The sequence below is a fragment of the Cebus imitator genome, unplaced genomic scaffold, assembly GCF_001604975.1.
Source record: "Cebus imitator isolate Cc_AM_T3 unplaced genomic scaffold, Cebus_imitator-1.0 Scaffold580, whole genome shotgun sequence".
Taxonomy (NCBI): Eukaryota; Metazoa; Chordata; class Mammalia; order Primates; family Cebidae; genus Cebus; species Cebus imitator.
The window spans coordinates 1,055,300-1,077,959 of record NW_016107895.1 but is presented as its reverse complement, the minus strand read 5'-3'; positions in this window follow the sequence as shown (position 1 = coordinate 1,077,959).

The window sequence follows — 22,660 nt, the reverse complement described above, 5'->3', positions numbered from 1 at the left end:
CAGAAGTCTGATAACTGGCCCCAAAACAAAACCAGGACCTCTAAGAGTTACATCTTCTGCAGAAGAGTAAACCATAGAATGGCCAACCTCAAAGAGGAAAACAGCATGGATCCCTTCCTGTCTCAATCTTGATGTAAGCCAGAAGTACATAACAACAACAAAAAATCTCCCCTTGAGAATCTAACAAGATAAAGTCCTCACATGGCGTTGCAGTCTCAATCCGTATTTTCTCTCAAATGAAAAGAAAATCAAAGTTGGACATTTAAGTGATACTGGGTTAATGCAAAACCTAAGTGTTTGATAAAAGCAAATTAAAGTCCTTGAGGAATTTACTTTGAATGGAGGCATCAGAATTCCCATAAAAGTACAGAAACAGAATAAAGCTAGGCACTAGAATCAAAAGCCTGCAAGCACAAGCACACATGCACACATAAACACTTCAAAACTGCACTTCCAAAGAGTTCTGAAATTGGGCTTTCCACATACATAACACAAAATAAGTATGCTTAAGTTTTAAATAGGGTATCAATAGTATTAGTAAGTAAATGTTGAATAAATGCATCAAATAGTTAAAAAAGAACAAGAGACTTTTAAAATTTCCAGAAAAGTAAATAGAACTTCTAGAAATACCATAAATAAAATTCTAAAAATAAATCAATAGATAATATAAAAGCAGAATAGGTATAGCTAAAGATAATATTAGTGGAATAAAATATATCTGAAGAAATAACATAGAAGTGGAAGAAACAAAGAGGTAAAATATAAAAGGTTAAGAAACATGAAAGATACCGTAAGAACATCTAATATATATCCACTGTAGTTACAAAAAGAAAAACGAGAGAATAGAGACAGGCAATACATGAAGAAACAATAGTTGTGAGTATTCCAAAATTGTTACATAAATCAATCTCCAGATACAAGAGCAGTATTTCAGCAAGATAAAGAAAAATAAATCCACTCCAAGACTTATCACAGTGAAACTGCAGAATAACAAAGACAATGAAAAAAAAACACTAATAGCTGCCAGAAATAAAAGACAATGTACATATACACAGCAATAAAAAGTAGAGGGACAGTGGACTATACAGAACTATCAATGATAGCTAGATAATAGTGCAATAATATCTAAAAATTGTTGAGGTAAAGTAACAGTTATAATTAAGATTATAAAACAATCTTAAGAATATAGGCAAGTTAAAGACATTTTCAGACAAGCAAAACAAAAGGATGCATGACCAACAGATATTCACTAATAAAAATATTAGAGAATATAATTCAGAAAGAATTAAAATGACTCCAAGATGAAGGCAAAAAATAATGTTGTTTATAATGAATGAATAAATTCCAAAAACAGTTAACTATGGATTTATACCAACTATAAGCAATTTTACCAGGAAAAAATAAATGTAGAGAACTAGAACTTAACTAAATCACACCACAGGAAAATCCTAGTTAACAGGAGGAAATCAATATAAAAATAAGGTTTGAGATTATAAAATAAATGTGCTTTATTTATTCCAGCTTATTAATTAGAGTTGTTCATCTCACACTATTCCTCAGAATGTATTGTCCTTTTATAGACAACAATGATACCCTGGCCTGTCAATGTTGGAACATGTTCTGTGAGTTATTTTACAAGGAGGGATGAGTTTGCTCTAAGATAGCCACCTGGTGATTAGTGACCCATATTTTAAGGAAGAGGATCAGTGCTAACAAGGGCTAGAGTGTCCATCTGAACCCTCAGTAGGCAAAACTAATTGAGTGTTCCTTGAGAAAAACTGTCTCAATTAGATGAAATTCCAACAGCTCCACTATACTATCAGATTGTCTTCATCACAGCGTGCCTTCTACTTCAGACTGTTAAACTAGAAGACCTGGGACACACTGAAGACATTCCCTCAGAATAAAATTATGAGGAGAAACAAGTGGGCATATACAAGAAATCTCTATCTTCTCCATTCTTAGTTGATGAGTTGGCCCAATGAATGATCACTTGCAAATCCCAAGCAACATCTTATTTAGAGAGAACACATCACTAATAGTAAATAAGTGTGGATAAGTTATAACCAAATTAAGTGCATAAAAAGGAAAATAGAAACTTGGGACATATTTTTAAAATGAGAGCTCACACATAGCCACTCTAGAAAATCCCAAAGGGAATAGAGCTGTTGTTAGGTATATAATGCACCCCAGCATTCACATTCTATGTCATTTACTGTCTTAGCTGGTTGATATAAACTCACAAGGAAAGAAAAAAAATTATTACCTTAACTTTCAAGGGTAGGAGTGGAGGTTTGGGAAAATGTTAAAAGAAGCTTTTAAGCCTTGCCATTTTCTGAAACATCTGGTTTCCCTCTTTTGCCATATAATAGGATACTATAAATACACAGATGATAATAATGCTTTACTTATCAAATTATTTTCCATTTATCATCTCTTCTATTCCCACATGCATCCAGTGTAATAAGGCAAATTTTACTCTCCACATACAAACGATATGAAAACTAAAACAAAAACTTAAGTGACTAGTCCAGGATTAAATGTCTTAGCAGTGGAATGCTTAATTCCTATTCCATTGCTCTATTGAGTATAATGGTTCTAAATAATGCTGCCTAGGTTTGAATCTAATCTCTGCCACTTAGTTACCTATGTGAGATGGAACACCATGTTACTTAAACTCTCTAAGTCTCTCAGTATTTTTTATGTGTTTGTAAAACCAAGTTGCTAATGAAGATTAAGTATCACACACATAAAGTGAATACACATAGTAATTCCTCTGTGTGTAATTGATTTACTAGCATTTTGAACTGAGTAGCTTATTTTCCTCTAATCAATCACTACTCTCCTAACTCCATGGAAATTCCTATTCTGGTCCCTTACTTTCTCCTGGGTTTATTTCAAAAAATGTGCAGTCACCTTCAGGTGTTATAGATTAACCTAGTTAAAATTCCAATACCATATTCAATGTAAATGTTATCCCTTTTCCTGCACTAGCCCCTAACCTCCATCTTTCAGACTGGCCAGGCTTATGGTCCCAGGACCTACTGTGAGAAATGAGAATATGGAGTGGGCTTCATTTGCACTTCCCCTTCCCTTCCAGAACTAAGGGGTGAGGGAATTGATAATCTTGTTTTGGAATTCCTCCTCCCTTTCTCTATTCAATGCCTAACTTGCTAGTATTGAGGGACTGGGAGGAAAATAGTGAAGGAAGAACATTTCCCATTGCCCACTGTCTTAATCCCCTCTTTGCTAGTTGCCATTGTTTTCCTGGCTAATGCTGACTAGCCATGGATACCTTCTCAGTGTCAGGCATCAAAAGGGATGCATAATTTTGGAGAGAACTACTACAAAGTCCTCTATACCGTTTAGTTTTATAATAGAAGAAATCTGCCTCCTGTTCAGCATTTTCTACCACTCCCACCTGCTCACAGTATGCTTTACCTACCTGTTAATGGGTAATTATGTTGGATTGGTATATCAGCAAGACAGTTCAGGTTTACCTACCTTCTCCAGTGACCAACTCACCCATGGAAAATTCATGCATCCTTACTACATCAACCCATAAGAGCATAAACTGTTTCACTAAAGCCTGTCTTCTCGCCCTTTTTTCCCCATCTACATCTTCCCTTCCCCTGATCAGCTAGGCACCTATCACCAAGACACACACCTTATCTGGAAATGAGATGACAATGTGCCCTAATTGAAAGCAAGCCACCACTGTTTCTCACGTGGATTATCACAATAGCCTACTAACAGCCATTACTACTGTCAATCTTGGCAGTTTTTAGTTATGAAAACTTGAGTTATTCCACGTCACTCCTTAGCTCAACTATCTCATTTAGAGGAAAAATAAAAATCCTTAACATAATCTATCAAGCCCTACATGTACAAATTGCCTGCTATTTCTCAGTTCATTTTCTAATTATGCTTTTTCTCTTTCCCATCCTATTCCAGTCACCCTCTCTCCTTGCTAAAAGCTGTTACCTCATCCTAAAACAATGCTACCTTAGACAAGTGCCTATCTTTGCTCAAGTGTCACTTTCTTCACAAAGGCCTACCTGAGCATTCTATATAAAATGCAAACCATACCCTCTGGCACTCCCTACTCCACTTCTCCGATTTTTCTACATATCACTCATCATCATGTACCATATTATAAATTTATATATTTTTCTTCTACCCTAAAATTTAAGCTTTCAGTATTTTGCCTGTTTTCTTCACTGATACATGCGAACAGCAAAACACTGCTCAGGTAATACAAATAATTTGTTAATAGTAATCACTGATATATCCCAGCAAAACACTGCTCAGCATATAGATACACAATAAATATTTGTTGTTAATAGTAATAAACAGACAGGACACATGAAAGCTAAAATAAGATACAATAAAAAGCTCTCCAGTTCGGTTGTTCTTTTGTTATCTCTGAATATCCTACAAAATCAGAAGTCTTTTCTCTAGGAAAATAAGTACCAAAGTCAAATATTGACTAGGATTTTTCCCATTGTTCAGACATTGGCAACTATGACTCAAAACTACATACTATGCATTTCACATTTCAAAGAAGGCCTAGAGAAATTTGGACCAGAAAATTGTCTCAGGATTCATCAAGAGATGGTGAAACCAGCTCAGTTATCCACTTGTCCTAAAATATATTTTACAGCTATTATTTAAACAGCTTGTACCCAATAAGGATTCAAACAATGCATTTGATTTTTAGTCTCTCTCTTTTAGCCTAGTTCTTCTGCCATTTTTTATGATACTGACTTTTTAAAGAGTATAGCCTACTATTCTATAGAATAACTCACATTAAAAATTTGTCTGATTATTTCCTTGCAGTTAATTTGGACCTCTATTTCCTGTATTTACAGTAACATTAAGATACAGAAGCTTTATTAGACTCAGATTGAACATCTTTGGGCAATAAAATTCAGAGGTGATTTTGTGTATTTCATTTTGCCCATATCGAAGTATCAATGCACAAAATCTCTGGTTATTCCACGATTAATGAGGCAAAGTTTCATTTTTAATTAAGAGAGTGACCATCAGATTCCTTCTTTTCAAAGATATGTTTTCCTTGTGGTGCTTTTTGAATTATTAAAACTTAAAGATGCCGGGCGTGGTGGCTCACGCCTGTAATCCCAGCACTTTGGGAGGCCGAGGCGGGTGGATCACGAGGTCAAAAGATCGAGACCATCCTGGTCAAAATGGTGAAACCCCGTCTCTACTAAAAATACAAAACATTAGCTGGGCATGGTGGCGCGTGCCTGTAATCCCAGCTACTCAGGAGGCTGAGGCAGGAGAATTGCCTGAACCCAGGAGGCGGAGGTTGCGGTGAGCCGAGATCGCGCCATTGCACTCCAGCCTGGGTAACGAGAGCAAAACTCCGTCTCAAAAAAATAAAAATAAAAATAAAAAACTTAAAGCTGTTGGGTAAAATTTTAAGTTATTTGGGGTAAAGCTTTGATATTGTAAAACATTTTTCCCAAGAGCCTTTTATCTATTGTTTCTAGAAACCATTGGTGATCTTTGCCACAGTCATTTACATTGGAGGTTACAAAGTAATAGTCTATATTTCTCAGTAGCATAAATGTACCATTATTTACCCCAGCCATAAAATTTCTGAGGGGAATAATAAAAGGAAGAATGCCAGACAGGAAATGTAGGGTCTAAGACATCTGGTGCTCAATGAAAGATATAAAATTGCTTTCTTACCGGGACTTCCAATTTAATCAATCTAATTACCAGCACCTTGTCTAATAAGCACAAAGGAATGATCTTGTTCACTATATCATGTTATGGAACATGGCATTGTTCAATATACCATATCTTAATGTAAAGCTACCTTTTTGAATGCTTAAGCTAGTTCACAATAGTAAATGAGGGTATTTATTTTCTATTCAAAAACCCTAGACACGGCTGATGAATTTCTAACTCTCAGTTGTAAATTCTCTAAGCATGTCCACATCATTGCCAGGATTAAAAGAATTCAAATATTTACCCCAAAGTCAGGAAATTACAGGAAAGAAGAAATAGTTTCCCTTGGTTTAAAATGAAAATTTGTTAAGGATACCCACTGCTACTTAGAACAAAGGGTCTTGCTGGATTACAGTAATAATCTTCTATTCAAATTGGGCTCAAAATATGTCCAGAGATGTATATAAATACACTTTAGAAATTGTTTCCCTTAGAATTATATTTTCTTATAGTTAATTATAACATTTCCTTTTTTATTATAGAGAACAGAAGCATAACAAATTCACAATAAGCTGAGGGGCATTTTAGACAGTGCCTAGGCACTTAGAAAAGTAATTCTGTGTTCCTGCAGAATTTCCTGCTGAATCTCATGAATATTGTTTACTAAATCATATTATCTTAGAATCCAAAAAACTTACTGAATAGGCATTTGAGAACTAAAAATGTACAATTCCTTAGACAATTTCATGAAGATGCATGCTTAAATATAACTAATTTCTCTAAGACTATTTAAAGAAAGTGATAACAGTCAACCAACAAAAATTTACTAATCACTCACTATAAATAAGCTATCATAAAGTAAGATGAAATCAAAAGGGACTTAATATGACCTCTGCTTTTAAAAAGTGCATCATGTGGTTGAAGCACTGAGAAGTAATCAGGACAAACATATACCAAACCAAAGAAAAAGAACACAAGGCCGCCTGTGCTGTGCAAAATGACAGATATGGAGAGGAAGTGTTTTAATTACTGAGGAAGAAAAGATTAGTGAGGGCTGCGATGGTCAGACAAGACTTGCTGGAGGAGATAAAACTTTAATAGAATCTTGAAGAAAGGGTGAGATTCAGAGTAGCAAAGAAGAGAACACTGGTAGGCTAAGATGGAATGAAGGCATGAGGAAAATTACAGGGAAATCAATGTGTTAAGTATTCATGAGACACAGTGACACCACTGTGGCCACTGTTAAAAAGTTTTATCACTGGTCATCAGAGAAATGCAAATCAAAACCACATTGAGATACCATCTCATGCCAGTTAGAATGGCAATCATTAAAAAATCTGGAGACAACAGATGCTGGAGAGGATGTGGAGAAATAGGAACACTTTTACACTGTTGGTGGGGGTGTAAACTAGTTCAACCATTGTGGAAGACAGTGTGGCAATTCCTCAAGGAACTAGAAATAGAAATTCCATTTGACCCAGCAATCCCATTACTGGGTATATATCCAATGGATTATAAATCATTCTACTATAAGGACACATGCACACGAATGTTCATTGCAGCATTGTTTACAATAGCAAAGACCTGGAACCAACCCAAATGCCCATCGATGATAGACTGGATAGGGAAAATGTGGCACATATACACCATGGAATATTATGCAGCCATCAACAATGATGAGTTTGTGTCCTTTGTAGGGACATGGATGAACCTGGAAACGATCATTCTCAGCAAACTGACGCAAGAACAGAAGATCAAACGCCACATGTTCTCACTCATAGGTGGGCGTTGAACAATGAGAACACATGGACACAGGGAGGGGAGCACTACACACTGGGGTCTGTGGGGGGAAATAGAAGAGGGACAGTGGGGGGTGGGGAGTTGGGGAGAGATAGCAAGGGGAGAGATGCCAGATGTAGGTGATGGGGAGGAAGGCAGCAAATCACACTGCCACGTATGTACCTATGCAACAATCTTGCATGTTCTTCTCATGTACCCCAAAACCTAAAATGCAATAAAATAAATGGAAAAAGTTTTTGGTAATTCAGATGTCATATTAAAATCCTAACTAAGCACAACTTTGCAGATGCTGCTTTCCTTTGTAAATTTTCAAGGTTTTTTTTGTGTGCGTGTTGTGTGTTTTAGACAAAGTCTCATCACAACATACACCTCCCAGGTTCAAGCAATTCTGTTTTCTCTATTTTGTCTTTAAATGAGAAGCCATTATCCTTAGCAAAGTAATGCAGGTATAGAATACCAAATACTGCATTTTTTCCCATTCTGTAGGTTGTCTGTTCACTCTGTTGATACTTCTGCTGTGCGGAAACTCTTTAGTTTAATTAGATTCCATTTGTCAATTTTTGCTTGTGTTGGAATTGCTTTTGGTGTCTTTGTCATGAAATCTTTGTCTGTGCCTATATCCTGAATGGTATTGACTAGGTTTTCTTCTAGTGTTTTCACAGTTTTTGGCTTTACATTTAAGTCTTTAATCCATCTTGAGTTGATTTTTGTATATGGTATTTGTAAGAGGTCCAGTTTCAATTTTCTGCATATGGCTATTCAGTTCTTCCAGCACCATTTATTAAATAAGGAATCCTATCCCCATTGCTCCTATCAGGTTTGTCGAAAATCAGATGGATATAAGTGTGTGGTCTAATTTCTGGGAACTCTATTCTGTTCCATTGGTCTCTGTGTCTATTCTTGTACCGGTATCATTCTGTTTTGGTTACCATAGACTTGTAGTTTAGTTTGAAGTTGGGTAGCATGATACCTCCGACTTTGTTCTTTTGCTTAGGATTGTCTTGGCTAATAGGGCTCTTCATTGCCATGTAATTTTTAAATATCTTTTTGTAATTCTGTAAAGAATGTCAATCATAGTTTAATGGGAATAGCATTGAATCTGTAAATTGCTTTGGGTACTATGACCATTTTCATGATGTTAATTCTTTCTATACATAAATATGAAATGTTTTTCCATTTGTTTGTGTCATCTCTGATCTCTTTGAGCAGTGGTCTATAGTTCTCCTTGAAGAGGTCCTTCAGTTCCTTTGTTAACTGTATTCCTAGGCATTTTATTCTTTTTATGGTAATTGTGAATGGAAGTTCATTCATGATTTGGCTCTTGACTTGCGTGTTACTGGTGTATAGGAATGCTAGTGATTTTTACACTTTGATTTTGTATCCGGAGACTTTACTCATGCTGCTTATCAGCTTAAGAAGCTTTTTGGGCTGAGACAATGGGGTTTTTCTAGTTAAAGTACCATGTCATCTGCAAACAAAGATAGTTTTACTTCCTCCCTTTCTATTCGAAAATGCTTTCTCTCTCTTACTCACCTGTTTGCAAGCACTTCCAATACTATGTTGAATAGGAGTGGTAAGAGAAGACATCCTTTCATGTGCCAGTTTTCAACGGGAATGCTTCCAGTTTTTTCCCTTTCAATAGGATACTGGTTGTGGTTTTGACATGTATGACTCTTACTTTGAGGTGTGTTCCTTCAACACCTAGTTTGTTGAGAGTTTTTAACATGAAAGGATGAATTTGATCAAAGGTATTTTCTGCATCTCTTGAGATAAATCATGTGGTCACTATCATTAGTTCTGTTTATGTAATGAATCACATTTATTGATTTGTGTGTGTTGAACCAATCATGCATCCTGGGGATGAAGGCTACTTGACTTTGGTGAATAAGCTTTTTAATGTGCTGATTGATTCAATTTGGCAGTATTTTGCTGAAAACTTTTTCGTCAATATTTACCAAGGAGATCGGTTAGTGGTTTTCTTTTTCTGTTGTATCTCTGCCAGGTTTTGGTATCAGGATGAAGCTGGCCTCATAAAATAAGTTAGGGAAGAGTCTATTTTTCAATTTTGCGGGATCATTTCAGTAGGTATGATACCAGCTCTTTGTACCTCTGGTAGAATTCAGCTGTGAATCTGCCTGGCCCTGGACTTTTTGTGGTTGGTAGTCTATTACTGTCTCAATTTCAAAATTCATTATTGGTCTAGTCAGGAATTAAATTTCTTCCCAGTTCAGTCTTGGGAGATCTTATGTGTCTGGGAATTTATCCATTTCTTCTAAATTGTCTAGTTTATGTACACAGAGTTATTTATAGCATTCTCTGATGGTTGATTGTATTTCTGTAGGGTCAGTGGGGATATGGCTCCTATCATTTCTGGCTGTGTTTATTTGAATCTTCTCTATTTTCCTCATTATAGATCTAGCTAGCAGTCTATCTATCTTATTAATTTTCTCAGAAAACTACAGTGACTGGATTGTTGATTTTTTTGAAGAGTTTTTCGTGTCTGTCTTCTTCAGTTCAGCTCTGATCTTTGTTACTTTTTGTCATTTATAAGCTTTGGAGTTCGTTTGCTCTTTGTGCTCTAGTTCTTTTAGTTGGGATGTTGGGTTGCTAACTTGAGATCTTTCTCGATTTTTCATGTGAGTATTCAGTACTATAAAGTCCCTTCTGAACACTGCTTTTGATGCACCCCAGAGATTCTGATATGTTGTAATGCTTTTCCCGTTAGTTTAAAAGAACTTCTTGATTTCTGCCTTAATTTCATTATTTACCCAAAAGTCATTCAGCAGCAGGTTGTTCAATTTCCCTATAATTGTATGGCTTTGAATATTTTAATCTTGACTTCTAATTTTATTGCATTGTGGTCACAGAGACTGTTTGTTATGATTTCAGTTCCTTTGTATTTGCTGTGGAATGTTTCACTTCTGATAATGTGATCAATTTTAGAGTAAGTTCTATGCAGCAGTGATAAAAATGTATATTCTGAGTTTTTTGAGGGGGTAGAGAGTTCTGTAGATATCTCTCAGGTCTACTTGATCCAGAACCGAGTTCAGGTATGGAATATCTTTGTTAATTTTCTATCTTCATGATCTGTCTAATATTGTCAGTGGAGTGTTAAAGTCTTCCACTATTATTAGTGGAATTCTAAGTCTCTTTGAAGGTCTCTAAGAATTTACTTTGTGAATCTGGATGCTACAGTATTGAGTGAATATATATTTAGATTGGTTAATTCTTCATGTTAAATTGAATCCTTTACCATTATATAATGCCCTTCTTTGTTTTTTGATCTTTGTTTTAAAGTATGTTTTGTCCAAAACTAAGATTGCTACCGTTGCTTTACATATATATATATATATATATATATATATATATATACACGCACACGCGCACACACACACACACACACTTTAATGTCTGGGATACATGTGCCGAACATGCAGGTTACATAGGTATACACATGCCATGGTGGTTTGCTGCACCCATCAACCCATCATCTATATTAGATATTTCTCCTAATTCTATCCCTCCCCTAGCCCCACACTCCCCAACAGGACCCATTGTGTGATGTTCCCCTCCCTGCATCCATGTGTTCTCATTGTTCAAATCCCACTTATGAGTGAGAACATGTGGCGCTTCATTTTCTGTTCCTGTGTTAGTTTGCTGAGAATGATGGTTTCTAGTTTCATTCATGTCCCCGCAAAGGACATGAGCTCATCCTTTTTTATGGCTGCATAGTATTCCATGGTATACATGTGCCACATTTTCTTTTTCCAGTCCGTCATTGATGGGCAATTGGGTTGGTTCTAAGTCTTTGCTATTGTGAGCAGTGCTGCAATAAACATACATGTGCATGTGCCTTTATAGTAGAATGATGCATAATTTTGGGGTTATATACCCAATAATGGGATTGCTGGGTCAAATGGTATTTCTGGTTCTAGATTCTTGAGGAATCACCACACTGTCTTCCACAATGGTTGATCTAATCTACACTCCCACCAACAGTGTAAAAGCATTCCTATTTCTCTACCTCCTTTCCAGCATCTGTTGTTTCCTGACTCTTAAAGTATTGCCATTCTAATTGGCATGAGATGATATGTCATTATGGTTTTGATTTGCATTTCTTTAACAGTCAGAGATGATGAGCTTTTCATGTTTGTTGACTGCATAAATGTCTGCTTTTGAGAAGTGTCTGTTCCTATCCTTCACCACATTTTGATGATTTTTTCTTATAAATTTGTTTAAGCTCTTTGTAGATTCTGGATATTAGCCCTTTGTCAGGTGGATAGATTGCAAAAATGTTCTCCCATTCTGTAGGTTGCCTGTTCACTTTAATGATAGTTTCTTTTGCTGCACAGAAGCTCTTTAGTTTAATTAGATCCCATTTGACAATTTTGGCTTTTGTTGCCACTGCTTTAGGTGTTTTAGTCATAAAGTCTTTGCCCATGTGTATATTTTGAATGATATTGCCTAGGTTTTCTTCTAGGGTTTTTATGGTGTTAGGTCTTACATTTAAGTCTTTAATCCATCTTGACTTAATTTTTGTATAAGGTTTAAGGAAGGGGTCCAGTTTCAGTTTTCTGCATATGCCTAGCCAGTTTTCCCAATGCCATTTATTAAATAGGGAATCCTTTCCCCATTGCTTGTTTTTGTCAGTTTTGTCAAAGATTAGATAATTGTAGATGTGTGGCGTTCTTTCTGAGGCCTCTGTTCTGTTCTGTTCCAATGGTCTACATATCCGTTTTGGTACAAGTACCATGTATTTTGGTTGCTGTAGCCTTGTAGTGTAGTTTGAAGTCAGGTAGCATGATGCCTCCAGTTTTGTTTTTGCTTAAGATTGTCTAGGCTATACAGGCTCTTTTTTGGTTCTGTATGAAATTTAAAGTAGTTTTTGTCTAATTCTGTGAAGAAAGTCAATGGTAGCCTGCTGGGGATAGCGTTGAATCTACAAATTACTTTGGGAAGTGTGGCTATTTTCATACTGACTCTTCATATTCATGAGCATGGAATATTTTTTCATTTGTTTGTGTCCTCTCTTATTTCCTTGAGCAGTGGTTTGTACTTCTCTTTGAAGGAGTCCTTCACATCCGTTGTAAGTTGTATTTCTAGGTTTTGTATTCTCTCTGTAGCAATTGTGAATGAGGGTTCACTCATAATTTGACTGTTTGTCTATTAATGAGGTATAGGAATACTTGTGATTTTGATCCCTGGGATACAAGACTGGTTCAATATATGCAAATCAATAAATGTAGTCCATCATGTAAACAGAACCAACGAGAAAAACCACCTTATCTCAAAAGATCAAAAAAAGACCTTTGATAAAATTCAACACCCCTTCATGCTCTCAATAAAGTAGGTATTGATGGAACATATCTCAAAATGATAAGAGCTATTTATGACAAATCCACAGCCAATATCATACTGAATGGGCAAAAGCTGGAAGCATTCCCTTTGAAAACTGGCACAAGACAAGGATGCCCTGTCTCACCACTTCTATTCAACATAGAATTGGAAGTTCTGGCCAGGGCAATCAAGTGAGAGAAAGAAATAAAGCATGTTCAAATAGGAAAAGAGGAAGTCAAATAGTCTCTGTTTGCAGATGACATGATTGTATACTCAGAAAACCCCATGGTCTCAGCCCAAAATCTCATTAAGCTAATAAGCAACTTCAGCAAAGTCTCAGGATACCTCTGCTTCTATTTTTCATTTGCTTGGCAAATTTTCCTCCATCCCTTTATTTTGAGCCTATGTGTTTCTTTACATTTGCGATGAATCTCAAAGACAGCATACCGATGGGTCTTGGCTATTTATTCAGCTTGCCATTCTTTGTTCTTTAATTGGGGAATTTAGCCAATTTACATTTAAGGTTAGTATTGCTATGTGTGGATTTGATCCTGTCACCATGATGCTAGCTGGTTATTTTGAAGACTTGTTTATGTGGTTGCTTCATAGTGTCACTGGTATGTACTTCAGTGTGTTTTATTAATGGCTGGTAACAGTTTTTTTTCCCTATTTAGTGCTTCCTTCAGGAGCTCTTTCAAGACAGGTCTGGTAATAACAAATTTCCTTAACATTTGCTTTTCTAAAAGGGGCATTATTGCTCCTTCACTTATGAAACTTACTTTTGGTGGATATGAAATTCTGGGTTGGAAATACTTTTTTAAAACAATGTTGAATATGGACCTCCAATCTCTTCTGGCTTGTAGGATTTCTGCTGAGAGTTCCATTGTTAGTCTGGTGAGCTTCCCTTTGTAGGTAACCTGGCCTTTTTCTCTGGCTGTCCTTCACTTTTTTCCTTTCATTTTGGCCTTGAAGTATCTGATAATGTGTGTCTCGGAGATGATCTTCTCATGGAATATCTTACTGGGGATCTCTGCATTTTCTGAATTTGAATGTTGGCCTGTCTTGCTAGGTTGGGCAAGTTCTCCTGGATAATATCTTGAATTATGTTTTCCAACTTGGTTCCATTCTCCACGTCTCTTTCAGGCACCCTAATCAGTCATAGATTTGGTCTCTTTACATAATCCCATATTTCTCAGAGGTTTTATTCTTTCCTTTTCATTTTTTTATTTTTGTCTACCTGTCTTAATTCAGCAAGCCAGTCTTCAAGCTCTGAGATTTGTTATTGTGTTTCATCTATTGGGCTACTAACACTTGTGATTGTGTCAAGAAGTTCTTGTAGCATGTTTTTCAGCTCTAACACATCAATTATGTTCCTCTCTAAACCAGTAATTTTAGTTATCAGCTCCTCTATTGTTCTTTCATGATTTTTAGCTTCTTTGCATTGGGTTACAACATATGCCTCTAGCTCAGTGAAGCTCATTATTATCCACATTCTGAAAGCTACTTCTGTCATTTCAGCCATCTCAGCCTTAGCCCTGTTTTCAGCCCTTGTTGAAGGGTCATTTAGAGAAAAAGGGCACTCTGGCTTTTTGAGTTTTCACTGTTTTTGCATTGATTTTTATCATCTTTTACAGCTAACCTACCTTTAATCTTTGAGGTTACTGACCTATGGATGGGGTTTTTGTGGGTTGTTGTTGATTTCTGTTTGTTTTTAACAGTCCAGCTACTGTTCTGTAGTACTGCTGTGGTTTTCTGGGAGTCCCCTCCAGATTCTAATTTCCTCAGTTCTTCCCATACCTGCAGGTATCACCAGTGAAGGCTGAGAAACAGCAAAGATAGTAGCCTGCCCCTTCCTCTGGAAGCTGCAACCCAGTGGGGCACTGACCTATTGCCAGCCTGAATGCATCTGTAGGAGATGGCTATGGACCCCTGTTGTAAGGTCTCATCCAGTCAGAAGGAACAGGATCAGGAACCTACTTGAAGAAGTGTACTCATGCAGTTCAAACCCACTTGTTCAAGGCTCAACTGTACATAACTGTCAGTTTGCTGCTTAAGAAGTATGTCTTCTGGTTATAATTGTAATGCTTTATATTTGTATCAGAACATTTCATTGTTCATTTATATATTTGAAAGCCTTTCTACATGGAGGCATGTTACCCATAGATAGATCTCTCCTTTCTAATCAAGAAATTTTCACAACCTACTTTAGTTACTAGTTCATAAGTTAAATAATCTTTTAAAAAGTGGCAAGAGGGCACCTGTGGTGTTAAAAAAGAAAAAGAGCACAGACAACACCTGATGCCAATATCATGTGTATTGAGAACTCTGACAAAACTACATCAGATTAGAAACAATTTTTCTGAAACATACATAAGCTTCTATTTTGTCCGACTTGGATTAAAGTTAAGATTCATGCTCATCCCCTATACACCTAAATGAATCAGAATAAAGGTAATCCAAAAGAATCTCAGATATCAAAGAAATTCATTATTAAGTTTCATTTTAGGTGGGACTAACCTATACAGACAAGGATGAGACAATTATAATTACTAGCAATTCATAATAGACTGTAATCTTTGGTGGAGACAGGTTTAATACCTGAGTATTTTTCATCAAACCTCTTGTATATTTACACATGCAATGTATATAATTTATCTAGCCTCACTTTTAGGAGCTATCGCTATTTTGTTCTATTATTTGATATTCCAATATCCCAAATTATTATTTATTTCAGCATAGTTTATTTCAAAAGTTTCTACAGTGGCCATTCTTATAAAGAAATTCATTCATCAAAGTGTCACATCCATAAGCACTGTGTCTTTTCACAGAAACTACAATCCAGAAAAAAAAAAAATAACACAACAGCTGCCCTGACACTGAGGGTAGATTCTGAAAGAGAATCAGACATAAAGCCCAAGGGAGACTTAAAAAACCAATTCAAAGCCAAGCCCAGGGGAGCATAGCTTTATATTAAAGATCACAAGTACCGCAGGCACCATTAATTTTGAAATCACTGCCACAACCCAAATGAAGTGCTTTCTTAGAAATAATGAGGTACTCATATACTTTTTGTAGCTATGATGCAGCTGATCACTTACCAAATTGTCATTCCTCAGAAAATTTAAAGAAAAATATTAGTAACAGCACATGCTCAGAAGTTCTGGTTTTGCATTCAATTTCATAGCAAATGAATTTATACAGACAAATATGAAAAATCTTTCAGAAATAAAGAATTCAAATATTACTGCTTAAAAGGAAGATGAAATAAATGATCACAGAGATAAGGATAGGCACATGCCTGATGATTCTCATGATATGCGATTTTGAATATGAAACATGTAAAAATTTGTCAATGACTTGCTGCCATATCTTAGAAAATTATTTTGGTGCAATGTCCTTGCTAGTGACATGGGCAGGGTAGTATATGCATCTTGCCACTGCTGCATATAATTTGTACATGAATAAAAAACTTTCTAATGTAACAAACTTCTAAGTAGGGGTCTTAATGGCTAAGAATGTTGTTATATTAGAAATATCATGGATTCATCAAAGCAAAGATATTTTTTCCAGGAATGGTAGAGTTACTGTATACATCTAATAGAATTTGGAATACACACACACACTGTCTCACACATTTAAAAAATTCCAGGTGCCAAGTAACAGCTTCAGTTTATTCTATCACTGTGTCACTGTTTGGGGCAAGAAACAGAAAAATGAGTTTATATATTATAAACAATACAAAAAAGAATTAAGTAAGAAGAAACCAATCCTTGAGTGTAGGTGCCAAAAATTTGCAAGAATTCCCCATGCTGTGTCTTTGGTGTATGAAAAATTGTTACTACAGTATTTAATTTGGGAAAGGAGTTCACAGAAAACAATCAAGACACCTAGGAGGAGACAGCTGCTATTGAACAAACAAAAGGGGATAGTATTAAGTCACATAAAACTTTCAGGGATAAATCTCTGGCATGTCTGATTATATCTGACTCCCCTACTTGTGATTCCAACTCTAACCTCAGCTTATCTAAATCCTTCTTTATTCAGAGGGATTTCCTCAAGGCCTACCTCCACTACAATTTGATTCACTCCATCCATCCATAAAAAGCTTTCTACAAACTGTTATTGAAATAAATAACATACTAAATTGTACCTGGTTGCTTGCTGATTGTCTCAAGGATAATTTTTGCTTCTCTATTTAAACAGACTGCAAGGTCTCTGAGGAAAAGAACAATTTCTCTTATATTAATATGTGTAACAATACTGAATAGTCAAATTTAATAGATAGTATGAATTGATTGACATATAGTAATTCACTATTCTATCTTAAGAGCTATGCTTAGATAAAAATAATTGGCTAGGGGAAGGCTTCAAGATGTCTGACTACAGGTATTTTTACTTGCTTCCTCCACTAAGATGGTCCAAACTAGTGAGTAGGTAATTATATTTTGAATTGATTATCCAAGAGAGAACACTAGAATTCAACAGAAGTGTGACAGGCAATACCTAAAGCAAGCAACGATAAAACAATGAAGCAGCCTATTCAACTGGGACTGGCTGGGAGATGAGAGTGACTTCTCAATATGGGGAAAAGATAAATGAGTCACTCAGTGGTCCACATTCTACCATGGACATATGTAATCCTAGCTACAATATAGCCCCTTGACCCTTATGGGCCATGAAAATAACATAGGCAGCTACCAGGAGATTGTACAATGGTACTGCCCCAAGGAGGAAGCTCATGCTGGGTCCCTCATATTCTCTGAGACATATGCAGTCACAGAAAGGCACCATTTTAGAGCTCTGCTCCTAACAGATTACACATTGTCTTAGAGTCCATCAGCTCAAGGGTTGAGGTGCAAGAGGAGCACAGACTGCTACCACTGGAGCTTAGCTGTAAATTACTGCAGAATACCATACCCAGGGAAAAGGCATGACTGAGTTCTTTAGGACTCAGATGCCTTTAGAACTGAGGTAAAAGTGAGATTCAATACTAGAGCCCCACCCCAACAGGCTGTACACTCTCTTGGAGCTCAGCAGCACTGGGACTGAAGTACAACAGAAGAGTTGACTGAATCCAGAGCTTAAGTGCAAGCAATCACAGGCTACTACACCCAGAGCTGAAGTGCAAGCACCACTGGGACCAAGTAATGAGTAATGAACACACTCTGTACTCACTGGCCTGGGCTGCTATCACTAAAGATGGCACCGTCCCCACCCCTCAGTGACAAAGAAGCATTATAGAATGCTTACCAGCATGCAAATATTCTGCCTATGACCCGGGGATCACTCCACTACTACTTATCATAGCACCTGTACACACAATTGAGGGGCCTAAAGATAAGCCAGCCCAGCTCAGCATTGCCAATCACCCCGCCCATATCACAGCACACATTCCTGGAATCAGGGCATTACCCAGCCCAGTCTGCTACCATTAGTACCTAAACACTCTTCTCAGGGGCTTAAGGTTGGGACTACCCACCCGGCCACTACCATCACAGTAGGCATCCACTTACATAGGCCACCTGTGGGCCTGGAGACTGGCCTGCCAAGCCCATCACAGCCACTGCTAGCATCAGTATGCATTGGTTGAGACACAGAGGATCATCCTGCCACTGCCATGGCCATTGCCATGTCATACCAGCTGTCCAAAGGCCCAAAAACTCATCCACCTCTAAAGTTCATGGCTGCCACTAACAGCATCTGAGTATTCTATCTGGAGGTTCACGAATCAGCCCACCTGAACCTGTTAACACCCATGCCAGTGTATACCACTCAGTGGCCCAAGGAAAGCCAAACATAGCCCCAGCTGCCACCACTGGAGCCCAAAGCACGACCTATTTAAAATCACAGTACACAGAAAACCTGCCACACAACCTGCACTAATAACTGTATCCTAAGCCACTGAGAAAACTACAGGCATCACTGATGCTGTTTACAACCAAAGAAATCAGATGAAGACTCTACTATTTTGTATATCTAAAATGAAAACCAAAGTGCCCTATTCAACAAACTTCATAGATTTATCCTCAGGAAAAAGTTATCCTCTATAAAAGCAAATTCAAAAAATTGGAAGAAGCTACTATTATACAAGATGCATAGATATCAGCATAAGGACATAGGAAACATGAAAAAGCAAGGAAACATAACACCTCCAAAGGAACACAATAATTCTCCAGAAATAAATCCCAATAAAAAAAAATTCACAAAATCTTAGGAGAATTAAAATTATTGACATTAAAGCAGCTCATTGAGATACAAGAGAATTCTGAAAAACAAAGAAATCTGAAAAGCCATTTACAATATGAATAAGAAATTTACCAAAGATATATCATAAAAAATAATTGAACACAAATTCTGGAACTAAAAAATTCATTGACTGACCTACAAAATACATTTGAAAGTTTCAAAAGCAGACTACCTCAAGAGGAAGAAAGAATCACAGAACTTGAAGCTAGGTATTTTAAAATAACCAAGTCAGACAAAAATAAATTTAAAAGAATTAAGAAAGACTTCATGATATATGGGACACCATTAAGTGACCAAATGTATAAATTATAAATATTCCTGGAGATGAAGAGAGAGCAAAAGGGTTCTAAAACCTATTTAAAGATATGATAGTAGAAAACATCCCAAGTTTAACAAGAGACTTAGACATTCAGATACATGAGGCATAATGATCGCTAAACAAATACAATGCAAAAATGTGCTATGTGGCACATTGCAGTCAAAATGTCTAAATGTCAATGACAAAGAATTCTAAAAATAGTAAGATACATCTGTAGTCACCTTTAAAGGAATCCCAATCAGACTAATAGATTTCTCAGCAGAAATCTTACAGGCCAGGAGAGTACGGGATGATATATTCAAAAAAAAAAAAAAAAAAAAAAAAAAAGACTGTCAGTCAAAGATAGTATAACCAGCACAATTATCCTGCATAATTGGAGAAAAATATACAGTCTTTCCAAGACAAGCAAAAGCTAAGAAAATTCATCACCACTTTACTGGCCCTACAAAAAATCATCAAGGATGCCTTGAACCTGGAAGTCAGAGAGCCACATTTACCATTACAACACACACAAAAGTGTAAAATTCAATGGTAAACCAAACACACAAATGAGAAAAAGAATTTGAATAATATCAATACAGATAAAAATGTTATCACTACAGATAAGTGGCAAACCACAATGAAAAACAATGAGGAAAAAAACAAACTAAGAATATACAAAGCAGCCAGAAAACAATTAGCAATATGATAGAAACAAACTTCACATATCAATAATAACCTTGAATGTAAATGGATAAATTCTTCACTTAATAGCTACAGACTGGCTGAATGAATTTGAAAAGTACATGATCCAACTATATTATGCCTACAAGAAACATATTTTACCTGTAAAGACATATAAACTAAATGGAAAGGGATGGGAAAAGATATTTTACACAAATGTAAACCAAAAGTGAGCAGGAAGAACTACATTTATATCAGATAAAACAGATGTTAAACTCACACAGGAAAAATAAATATAAAAAGACAAAAAAGCCCATTATATATGATAAAGGGATCAATCTAGCAAGAGGAAATAATTATTCTAAATATATAGTCAACACAGGGGCATCTAGATTAATAAAGCAAATATTATTAGATCTAAAAAGAGAGACAACTCTGTGTCAGTCTGTTTTTGCATTGCTATAAAGAACACCCAAAGATAGGATAATTCATAAAGAAGAGAGGTTTAATTGACTCACAGTTCCACAAGGCTGTGGAGGCCTCAGAAAACTCACAATCATGGCAGAAAAAAAAGTAGGCATCTTCTTCACAAGATGGCAGGAGAGAGTGTGAACACGTCAAGGAGGAATTATCAAACACTTACAAAACCATCAAATCTTGTGGTAACTCACTCATTATCATGAGAACAGCATGGAGGAAACTGCCCCTATGATCCAATAACCTCCCTCCTTTGTACATGGGGATTACCGATCCCTCCTTCAACACATGGGGATTAAAATTTGAGATGGGACTTGGGTAGGGACACAGAGCCAAACCATATCAGACGCCAATACAATAATAGTGGAGGACTTTAATATCCCATTCTCAGCATTAGATGGATCATCTAGACAGAAAATCAATGAATAATAATAGGGCAAAAACTAGACTTTAGACAAAATGAACAAAACAGACATTTTTAAAACAATATACCCTGCAACTTGAGAATGTACACTATTTTCACCAGCACATGGTGCATTTGACAGGAGAGACCATATATCTGGCTCCAAAACAACTATCAACAAAATTTTTAAAACCAAAATCATTTAAAGCATCTTCTCAGACCACAGTGGAATAAAATGAGAAAACAATACCAGGAAGAACTTTAGAAAATGTACCAACACATGGAAGTTAAGCAACAAGCTCTTAAATGACCATTGGGTCAATCCAGAAATTTAGATGGAAATTTAAAAAATTTCTTAAAGCAAATGAAAATGGAAACACAATGTATCCAAACCTGTAGGATACAGAAAAATCAACACTAAAAGAAAAGTTTATAGCAAGAAACGCCTGCATCAGAAATGAAGAAAGACTTCAAATAAGCAGTCTAAGGATGCAATTAAAGGAACTAGAAAGCAAGAACAAAACACATTCAAAATTAGCAGAAGGAAATAATAAAGAGCAAAACTAAACAAAATAGTGAACAAAAATGGTACAATTAACCAATGCAAAGTTAGTTTCTTGAAAAGATGAAAAGAAAAATAAATAAATCACTAGCCAAATGAACCAAAAAGAGAGACAACCCAAGTAAACAAAATCAGAAATGAAAAGGAGGTATCGGAACAGATATCAAAGAAACACAAAAGATCATCAGGGACTATTAGGAACAACTATATGCTGACAAACTGGAAAATTTAGAAGAAATGGATAAATTCAAGGAAACATACAACTTACCAAGATTAAATCAGGAAGAAACAGTAAACCTGAATGGAACAATAACGAGCAGTGAGATTGAATCACTAATAAAAAGTCTCCCAACACACAAAACCCAGGACTACAGGGAATTACTATCAAATTCTACTAAATATAAAGTGAATAATATAAATTCTCCAGAAACTCTTACAAAATAATCAAGAGGAGGGAATTCTCCTTAATTCACTCTATGAAGACACCATTACCCTGATACCAAAACCAGACAAGGATATAACAACAAAAAGAAAACTACAGGCCAATATACTTGATGAACATAGACATAAAAATCCTCAAAAAAATACTAGGAGATAGAATTCAGCAGCATATCAAAACAATAAAACACCATCATCAAGTGGGATTTATATCAGAGAAGCAATTACAGTTTAACATATGCAAGTCAATATATGTGATACATCAATGAAATTAAAAACTAAAACCTTATAAAATCATCTCAACAAATGCAGAAAAAGCAACTGATAAAAATCAACACTGCTTTATAAAAACTCTCAATTAAGTAGGTATTGAAACAACATACCTCAAAATAATCAAGTACATATACAACAAATTCACAGCTAACATCATACTGAATGGTGAAAAGTTGCAAGCCTTTCCTCTAAGAACTGAAACAATACACTTTCACCATTCCAATTGAACATAATACTGGAAGTCCTAGCCAGAAAATACAAGAGAAATAAATAAAACCCAAATTAGAAAGAAGCAGCTAAATTGCCCCTCTTTGCAGATAACATAATCTTATATTTAGAAAAACCAAGACTTTAATTGTTAGCATGACAGACAAATTCAGTAAAGTTGCAGGACACAAAATCAACATAAAAAAAAGTCGATAATGTGTCCCTATACAAATAATAG